This window comes from Entelurus aequoreus, linkage group LG22 (genome assembly GCF_033978785.1).
Source record: "Entelurus aequoreus isolate RoL-2023_Sb linkage group LG22, RoL_Eaeq_v1.1, whole genome shotgun sequence".
Classification (NCBI taxonomy): Eukaryota; Metazoa; Chordata; class Actinopteri; order Syngnathiformes; family Syngnathidae; genus Entelurus; species Entelurus aequoreus.
The window spans coordinates 39,090,251-39,100,250 of NC_084752.1; the positions used below are offsets into that span (position 1 = coordinate 39,090,251).

Genomic DNA, 10,000 nt, shown 5'->3' on the forward strand with positions numbered 1-10,000 from the left:
TCTTTTTGTCCAAAACAATGTTTCTTATATGGCGAAATTGCAGTATTTTCCCCAAAAATATTTCAAAGTGGAGTATTTAAAGTGAAGTAATGGGAGGCTTAGATAGGTCAATATTTCATAAAAACATGGATTTTGATTCTTTTTTTTTTTTTTTTAGCAATGATCGCTTTAAAGAAAAAAAATACTTTTTGTTATTAATAAACATTGTAACTTTTTGTTATTAGTCAACATTGCAACTTTTTGTTATTAGTCAACATTGCAACTTTTTGATCTTTTGTTTGTTTGTTTAAATAGTATTTTTAGAATGTGCCATTGACAAATGGCCCCTGGCCACACTTTGGACACCCCTGGTCTTAAAGTTCAATTTCCACACAGAAAATATAGCAAAAAAGGCATAAAGTCATGAAGAAAAGGTGAAATGTTTATTTAAACATCCAAAGTAACGCGCCATTTTTGTTGTTGCAGCATATGTTATCAGTGTTAGCTTCTTCCCCTCCATTACAAAGCTTCAAAAGGGCCACACGTCCTTTGATTTTTTAATATGGGGCCCTTGGTTTAAAAAGTCGGCACTTAGGGGAGGGTGTTGAGTACACGGCCAAAGTGGTTCTTGGTCAGAACCAGTCCTTGGAATCACTTGCCATTTTTTTCCAAGGACGTCAGAGCGCCCAGGTTGAAATGGTGTCATGTTGTCAATTTAACTGAGGATTTCTCCCACATTCCACATTCATTCCATGGCTTTGAGTTGAGGTTGCAAACAGGAAGTCAATTGCAATTCCAATTGAAGAAAGTCAAGTTGAAATTCCAATGATTTTGGTGTGACTCATGCTTTGCAATCATTGTATTCTCTTTTTATTACCAAGGTGACAACTTCACTGCTTTTGTATATAGGACGGTCACAAAGATAGATTTGTACTACATAAATAATCATTTTTGAAGCAAATGAAGTGAAACTGGATCATGTTCTATCTCATCTTCATTCAAATTGATTCATAATCTTCAAAAACATTTTTTTAAATAATAATCAATTTTTAACCAAATGTTTTCAGGCCCTCTCCATGCAAGCAGAAGGAGCTTTTCTAACCTGTAACTGGTTTATAGAATCATTATAGCAAATAATACAGAGGTTTTTAACCTTATTGACTTTTCAACTACATACTGTAGGGGCCCGAGGCCCCTCTTGATTTGAATCATATTTAAGAATGATATCTAACCTACTTACAGTTTAACAGGATAAACCTTATTAAATGATGTCATCATAAAGATTATTATCAAGTTAGGTAAGGCTGGTGACAAAAATAAATAGAAGGGCCAATAAATAATCAAATATATTTAAAAATAAAATGTCAAAAAAATTAAAGTGCAAATTAAAATATAGCTTCACCCCTTTAGTTGTAACTTTTTGCACTTAACTTCTCCTCCGACTTTAGCACCAGACTTCTTCTGTTTGTTTGCTATTGTCATTACTGCCATAAGTGGTGGGAGAGTGTATTACACCTGAGTACTTGTTTGCTATTGTCATTACTGCCACAAGTGGTGGAAAGTGTATTACACCTGAGTACTTGTTTGCTATTGTCATTACTGCCACGAGTGGTGGGAAAGTGTATTACACCTGAGTACTTGTTTGCTATTGTCATTACTGCCACGAGTGGTGGGAAAGTGTATTACACCTGAGTACTTGTTTGCTATTGTCAATACTGCCACAAGTGGTGGGAAAGTGTATTACACTTGAGTACTTGTTTGCTATTGTCATTACTGCCACAAGTGGGTGGGAGAGTGTATTACACCTGAGTACTTGTTTGCTATTGTCATTACTGCCACAAGTGGTGGGAAAGTGTATTACACCTGAGTACTTGTGTGATGTTGTCATTACTGCCACAAGTGGTGGGAGAGTGTATTACACTTGAGTACTTGTTTGCTATTGTCATTACTGCCACAAGTGGTGGGAGAGTGTATTACACTTGAGTACTTGTTTGCTATTGTCATTACTGCCACAAGTGGTGGGAGAGTGTATTACACCTGAGTACTTGTGTGATGTTGTCATTACTGCCACAAGTGGTGGGAGAGTGTATTACACCTGAGTACTTGTGTGATGTTGTCATTACTGCCACAAGTGGTGGGAAAGTGTATTACACCTGAGAACTTGTTTGCTATTGTCATTACTGCCACAAGTGGTGGGAGAGTGTATTACACCTGAGTACTTGTTTGCTATTGTCATTACTGCCACAAGTGGTGGGAAAGTGTATTACACCTGAGTACTTGTTTGCTATTGTTCATTACTGCCACAAGTGGTGGAGAGTGTATTACACCTGAGTACTTGTGTGATGTTGTCATTACTGCCACAAGTGGTGGGAAAGTGTATTACACCTGAGTACTTGTGTGATGTTGTCATTACTGCCACAAGTGGTGGGAAAGTGTGTTACACCTGACAAACAGATATGTTTTTGTCGGCCCTCTAGGGGGCGCTGGGTTAAGGAACACTGAAATAACACATTGTCAGGGGCCCGTTGAATGGATTGTGAGAGGATTGGTGAGGTGCCCAAAGAGTGGGGCCCCTAGTGTTGTGTGAAAAGGTTACGGTGACCCCAACACCACACGTGGATCACCAAGGGCCCCCTGTCATCGTACACTGTCGGCCCCTAAAGTGAGACTGTCGTCACGATCTGAAATTTCAAAAGCGGGGAAAATGTTGTTTTTTCCTTTTCGGACCAAATTGAGTGGAAATGGGTCCCGTGGTTTTTTTGTGGCGCTTCCAACATCTCTGCCTGTCAGGCTTGGCGGAGGTAATAAAAGAAGATGTCCATGTCGGGTCAGTACAGACTGGAGGGCAGCAGTGAACATGTCACACACGATTGATCCGCTCATCAATATGTCATGTACAGTACGTACAGTAGTGCCCACACATCACATGCAGACCTCCACCAGTCTTGTCTTCCCAAGCAGACCTTTTTACAACTTGTCTTCTTACTCCAACTTCAACCTTTCTCTCTGCTTGCCTGCTGAACACTTGATGGGCAAATCCCACTGATTTATATAGCACATTTCCAAATTAATTAATTAATTCCACTTGAATTTATATAGCACATTTCCAAATTAATTAATTAATTCCACTTGATTTATATAGCACATTTCCAAATTAATTAATTAATTCACTTGATTTATAAAGCACATTTCCAAATTAATTAATTCCACTTGATTTATATAGCACATTTCCAAATTAATTAATTAATTCCACTTGATTTATATAGCACATTTCCAAATTAATTAATTAATTCCACTTGATTTATATAGCACATTTCCAAATTAATTAATTAATTCCACTTGATTTATAAAGCACATTTCCAAATTAATTAATTCCACTTGATTTATATAGCACATTTCCAAATTAATTAATTAATTCCACTTGATTTATATAGCACATTTCCAAATTAATTAATTAATTCCACTTGATTTATATAGCACATTTCCAAATTAATTCCACTTGCATTATATAGCACATTTCCAAATTAATTAATTAATTCCACTTGATTTATATAGCACATTTCCAAATTAATTAATTAATTCCACTTGATTTATATAGCACATTTCCAAATTAATTAATTAATTCCACTTGATTTATATAGCACATTTCCAAATTAATTCCACTTGCATTATATAGCACATTTCCAAATTAATTAATTAATTCCACTTGATTTATAAAGCACATTTCCAAATTAATTAATTAATTCCACTTGATTTATATAGCACATTTCCAAATTAATTAATTAATTCCACTTGATTTATATAGCACATTTCCAAATTAATTAATTAATTCCACTTGATTTATATAGCACATTTCCAAATTAATTAATTAATTCCACTTGATTTATATAGCACATTTCCAAATTAATTAATTCCACTTGATTTATATAGCACATTTCCAAATTAATTCCACTTGATTTATATAGCACATTTCCAAATTAAGTAATTAATTCCACTTGATTTATATAGCACATTTCCAAATTAATTAATTAATTCCACTTGATTTATATAGCACATTTCCAAATTAATTAATTAATTCCACTTGATTTATAAAGCACATTTTCAAATTAATTAATTCCACTTGATTTATATAGCACATTTCCAAATTAATTAATTAATTCCACTTGATTTATATAGCACATTTCCAAATTAATTAATTAATTCCACTTGATTTATATAGCACATTTCCAAATTAATTAATTAATTCCACTTGATTTATATAGCACATTTCCAAATTAATTCCACTTGCATTATATAGCACATTTCCAAATTAATTAATTAATTCCACTTGATTTATATAGCACATTTCCAAATTAATTAATTAATTCCACTTGATTTATATAGCACATTTCCAAATTAATTAATTAATTCCACTTGATTTATATAGCACATTTCCAAATTAATTCCACTTGCATTATATAGCACATTTCCAAATTAATTAATTAATTCCACTTGATTTATAAAGCACATTTCCAAATTAATTAATTAATTCCACTTGATTTATATAGCACATTTCCAAATTAATTAATTAATTCCACTTGATTTATATAGCACATTTCCAAATTAATTAATTAATTCCACTTGATTTATATAGCACATTTCCAAATTAATTAATTAATTCCACTTGATTTATATAGCACATTTCCAATTAATTAATTCCACTTGATTTATATAGCACATTTCCAAATTAATTAATTAATTCCACTTGATTTATATAGCACATTTCCAAATTAATTAATTAATTCCACTTGATTTATATAGCACATTTCCAAATTAATTAATTCCACTTGATTTATATAGCACATTTCCAAATTAATTAATTAATTCCACTTGATTTATAAAGCACATTTTCAAATTAATTAATTCCACTTGATTTATATAGCACATTTCCAAATTAATTAATTAATTCCACTTGATTTATATAGCACATTTCCAAATTAATTAATTAATTCCACTGATTTATATAGCAACATTTCCAAATTAACTAATTAATTCCACTTGATTATATAGCCATTTCCAAATTAATTAATTAATTCCACTTGATTTATAAAGCACATTTCCAAATTAATTAATTCCACTTGATTTATATAGCACATTTCAAATTAATTAATTAATTCCACTTGATTTATATAGCACATTTCCAAATTAATTAATTAATTCCACTTGATTTATATAGCACATTTCCAAATTAATTAATTAATTCCACTTGATTTATAAAGCACATTTCCAAATTAATTAAATTCCACTTGATTTATATAGCACATTTCCAAATTAATTAATTAATTCCACTTGATTTATATAGCACATTTCCAAATTAATTAATTAATTCCACTTGATTTATATAGCACATTTCCAAATTAATTAATTAATTCCACTTGATTTATATAGCACATTCCAAATTAATTCCACTTGCATTATATAGCACATTTCCAAATTAATTAATTAATTCCACTTGATTTTATATAGCACATTTCCAAATTAATTAATTAATTCCACTTGATTTATATAGCACATTTCCAAATTAATTAATTAATTCCACTTGATTTATATAGCACATTTCCAAATTAATTCCACTTGCATTATATAGCACATTTCCAAATTAATTAATTAATTCCACTTGATTTATAAAGCACATTTCCAAATTAATTAATTAATTCCACTTGATTTATATAGCACATTTCCAAATTAATTAATTAATTCCACTTGATTTATATAGCACATTTCCAAATTAATTAATTAATTCCACTTGATTTATATAGCACATTTCCAAATTAATTAATTAATTCAACTTGATTTATATAGCACATTTCCAAATTAATTAATTCCACTTGATTTATATAGCACATTTCCAAATTAATTAATTAATTCCACTTGATTTATATAGCACATTTCCAAATTAATTAATTAATTCCACTTGATTTATATAGCACATTTCCAATTAATTAATTAATTCCACTTGATTTATATAGCACATTTCCAAATTAATTAATTAATTCCACTTGATTTATAAGCACATTTTCAAATTAATTAATTCCACTTGATTTATATAGCACATTTCCAAATTAATTAATTAATTCCACTTGATTTATATAGCACATTTCCAAATTAATTAATTAATTCCACTTGATTTATATAGCACATTTCCAAATTAATTAATATTCCACTTGATTTATATAGCACATTTCCAAATTAATTCCACTTGCATTATATAGCACATTTCCAAATTAATTAATTAATTCCACTTGATTTATATAGCACATTTCCAAATTAATTAATTAATTCCACTTGATTTATATAGCACATTTCCAATTAATTAATTAATTCCACTTGATTTATATAGCACATTTCCAAATTAATTCCACTTGCATTATATAGCACATTTCCAAAATTAATTAATTAATTCCACTTGATTTATAAAGCACATTTCCAAATTAATTAATTAATTCCACTTGATTTATATAGCACATTTCCAAATTAATTAATTAATTCCACTTGATTTATATAGCACATTTCCAAATTAATTAATTAATTCCACTTGATTTATATAGCACATTTCCAAATTAATTAATTAATTCACTTGATTTATATAGCACATTTCCAAATTAATTAATTCCACTTGATTTATATAGCACATTTCCAAATTAATTAATTAATTCCACTTGATTTATATAGCACATTTCCAAATTAATTAATTAATTCCACTTGATTTATATAGCACATTTCCAAATTAATTAATTCCACTTGATTTATATAGCACATTCCAAATTAATTAATTATTCCACTTGATTTATAAAGCACATTTTCAAATTAATTAATTCCACTTGATTTATATAGCACATTTCCAAATTAATTAATTAATTCCACTTGATTTATATAGCACATTTCCAAATAATTAATTAATTCCACTTGATTTATATAGCACATTTCCAAATTAATTAATAATTCCACTTGATTTATATAGCACATTTCCAAATTAATTAATTAATTCCACTTGATTTATATAGCACATTTCCAAATTAATTAATTAATTCCACTTGATTTATATAGCACATTCCCAAAAACATAGAAGTTTCACTAGAAGTTCAGACAAACATTCTAGAAGAGTCAGTCAGTCATATCAAACATTTAGCTACAATGGAACTTCTGGGCGGGCCACAACGTGGCATAAAAACTTTTTTTTTTTAATAAGAACCCATTTTTTAAAAAGGCCATCTCCATGCAACCAGAAGGAGTTTTTCATCCGGTTGTGAAAAAGTTTCATTCTAGCAAATAACACATTGTTGCGGGGAATCAATCCTGAAACCAATCGTCACCCAGGAATCGAACTAGGATCGACTGGTTGGGTGCCCAAAGATTTAAACCCCTACTAGCCACCGCCCAGCACGGTGGCACAGGGTTAGTGCATGTGCCTCACAATACGAAGGTCCTGAGTAGTCCTGAGTTCAATCCCGGGCTCGGGATCTTTCTGTGTGGAGTTTGATTGTGACTGCCTACCTTCTACTCCTCCCACCTCCAAAGACATGCACCTGGGGATAGGCCCCTCCCACCTCCAAAGACATGCACCTGGGGATAGGCCCCTCCCACCTCCAAAGACATGCACCTGGGGATAGGTTGATTGGCAACACTAAATGGTCCCTAGTGTGTGAATGTTGTCTGTCTACCTTTTGGCCCTGTGATGAGGTGGTGACTTGTCCAGGGTGTACCCCGCCTTCCGCCCGAATGCAGCTGAGATAGGCTCCAGCGACCCCAAAAGGGACAAGCGGTAGAGAATGGATGGATGGGTTGAATCCTGCCAACCCAGCATGGAACACTTGACAGTCGGCTGGACACAGACGTCATAAGGCCATCAAAGCTCACACACAGGTGACCAGAAGGAAGGTCAGAATAGAATTCACTTATTTGTGGCGGCAAGGTTAAGTTTCACTTTCACTCCTGCAGCTCATACCACCTAACTGTGGTGCATTCAAGTACTCTTTATTTAAGTTCGAAACAGAGGCGTTTCTCTGGTTGTTAAAGACGGGGGAGGAGTAATCATCATAATTATGTGTCAGGATTATTATCATCCACTAGGGGAGGACAATATTTTTTAATTCGTAGGATTCTAAATCAAGTCATAATTTTCAAAATAAAATAAAAAAGTCTCCTATTTTGTTTTTATAAGAATCCATTTTAAAAAGAGATTTTTAGGTGCTTTTCTAAACCTTTTATTACACCAAATAAGATGTGGGCCAGAATCTTCACTCAAGAACCGATTCCAAACCAAATCGTCACCCCAAGAATCGGAATCAGATCTGATCGTTAGATTCACACGCCGACTTTCATTTGACCCCAATGACCTCTACACCTTCCACTATGACCTCATGCAAACTTGACCTTTGAAACTAAATGACATGTTTTAACTAAATTAAATCAGAAACATACTGTGTGTGTGTGAAAATGAGAGTCGAGAACGCGAAATGGACATTCACAGTGACTTTTATCTCCACGACAATACATCGACGAAGCTCTTTAGCATGAGCTAACGTGATAGCATCGTGCTTAAATGCAGATAGAAACAAAATAAATAAATCCCTGACTGGAAGGATAGACAGCAGATCAACAATACTACTATCAGGAGTCTGTCGATATTACCGTATTTTCTGCACTATAAGGCGCACCTAAAAACCTCCCAATTTTCTCAAAAGCTGACAGTGCGCCTTATAATCCGGTGCGCCTTAGATATGGACCAATATTGAGCCACAACAGGTCTCGCAACTACGGGATGCGTAACGTAACCCCAGCCTCTACTGTAGCGTCTATTCTATGCGCCTTATAACGCGGTGCGCCTTATATACGAACAAAGTTTTAAAATAGGCCATTCGTTGACGGTGCGCCTTATAGTGCGGAAAATGAACGGTAAGCTACTTTTTTCATGCCCTTTTTTGTCAGAACCTTGTTTTTTGATGGCAATATTTTCCCCAAAGTGTAATATTTGGTGTGAAGTAATTGGAGCCTTAAATATGTCAATCATTCAGAACATTGATTTTAATTCATTTTTATGATTTGAGCAAAGACAGTTAATAAAAATTTTGAGGATCTAAAAGGGCCCCACTTATAAAAGTGTTAAAAAATAAATGGTACAATTTAAAAACATTTTTTACTTTCAACACTTAAGTTTCTAGAACGATTAACTCCAGATCTGTCAGTTATAAGTTATTATATTTTTGTAATGTTTTTTTCTGACAAAATTTATTTTTTAAGTGTAATTTTGATGTGAAGTAATTGGAGCCTTAATTAGATCAATAATTCATAACACTGATTTTAATTCAATATTATTTTTGAGCAATGACAGTTCACTTTTTTTTTTATTTTTAATTCCACTCAAAAGTGTTAAAAGAATAAATGGTACATTTTTTATATTTTTTTTTTACTTTTAACACTTACGTCTCCAGAACGACCTACTCCAGATCTATCCGCCAATTTTATGTTTTTACAGTTTTTTTTTAAATCTTGTTTTCCACAAAAAATGTTTTGGGGAAAGTGTAATATTTGATGTGAAGTAATTGGAGCCTCAAATATGTCAATAATTCATAACATTGATTTGAATTCAATATATTATTTTTGAGCAACGACAGTTTACTTTTTTTTTTTAATTCCACTAAACATTTTAAGGATCTCAGAAGGGCCCCACTTAAAACTGTTAAAGTGTTAAATGTTTTATTTTTTACTTTTAACACTTAAGTCTCTAGAGCAGGGGTCACCAACGCGGTGCCCGTAAGGACCAGATGAGTAGCCCGCTGGCCTGTTCTAAAAATAGCTCAAATAGCAGCACTTACCAGTGAGCTGCCTCTATTTTTTTTATTTTATTTATTTACTAGCAAGCTGGTCTCGCTTTGCCTGACATTTTTAATTCTAAGCGAGACAAAACTCAAATAGAATTTGAAAATCCAAGAAAATATTTTAAAGACTTTGTCTTCACTTGTTTAAATAAATTCATAAAATG

General features: G+C 31.9%; 1 protein-coding gene across 1 annotated transcript in view; it reads right to left on the reverse strand.

Annotated features, from left to right (window-relative positions):
• LOC133639669 (aprataxin-like) overlaps positions 1–10,000 on the reverse strand; it is an 80,438-nt gene that overhangs the window by 2,759 nt on the left and 67,679 nt on the right. The window lies entirely within an intron of this gene.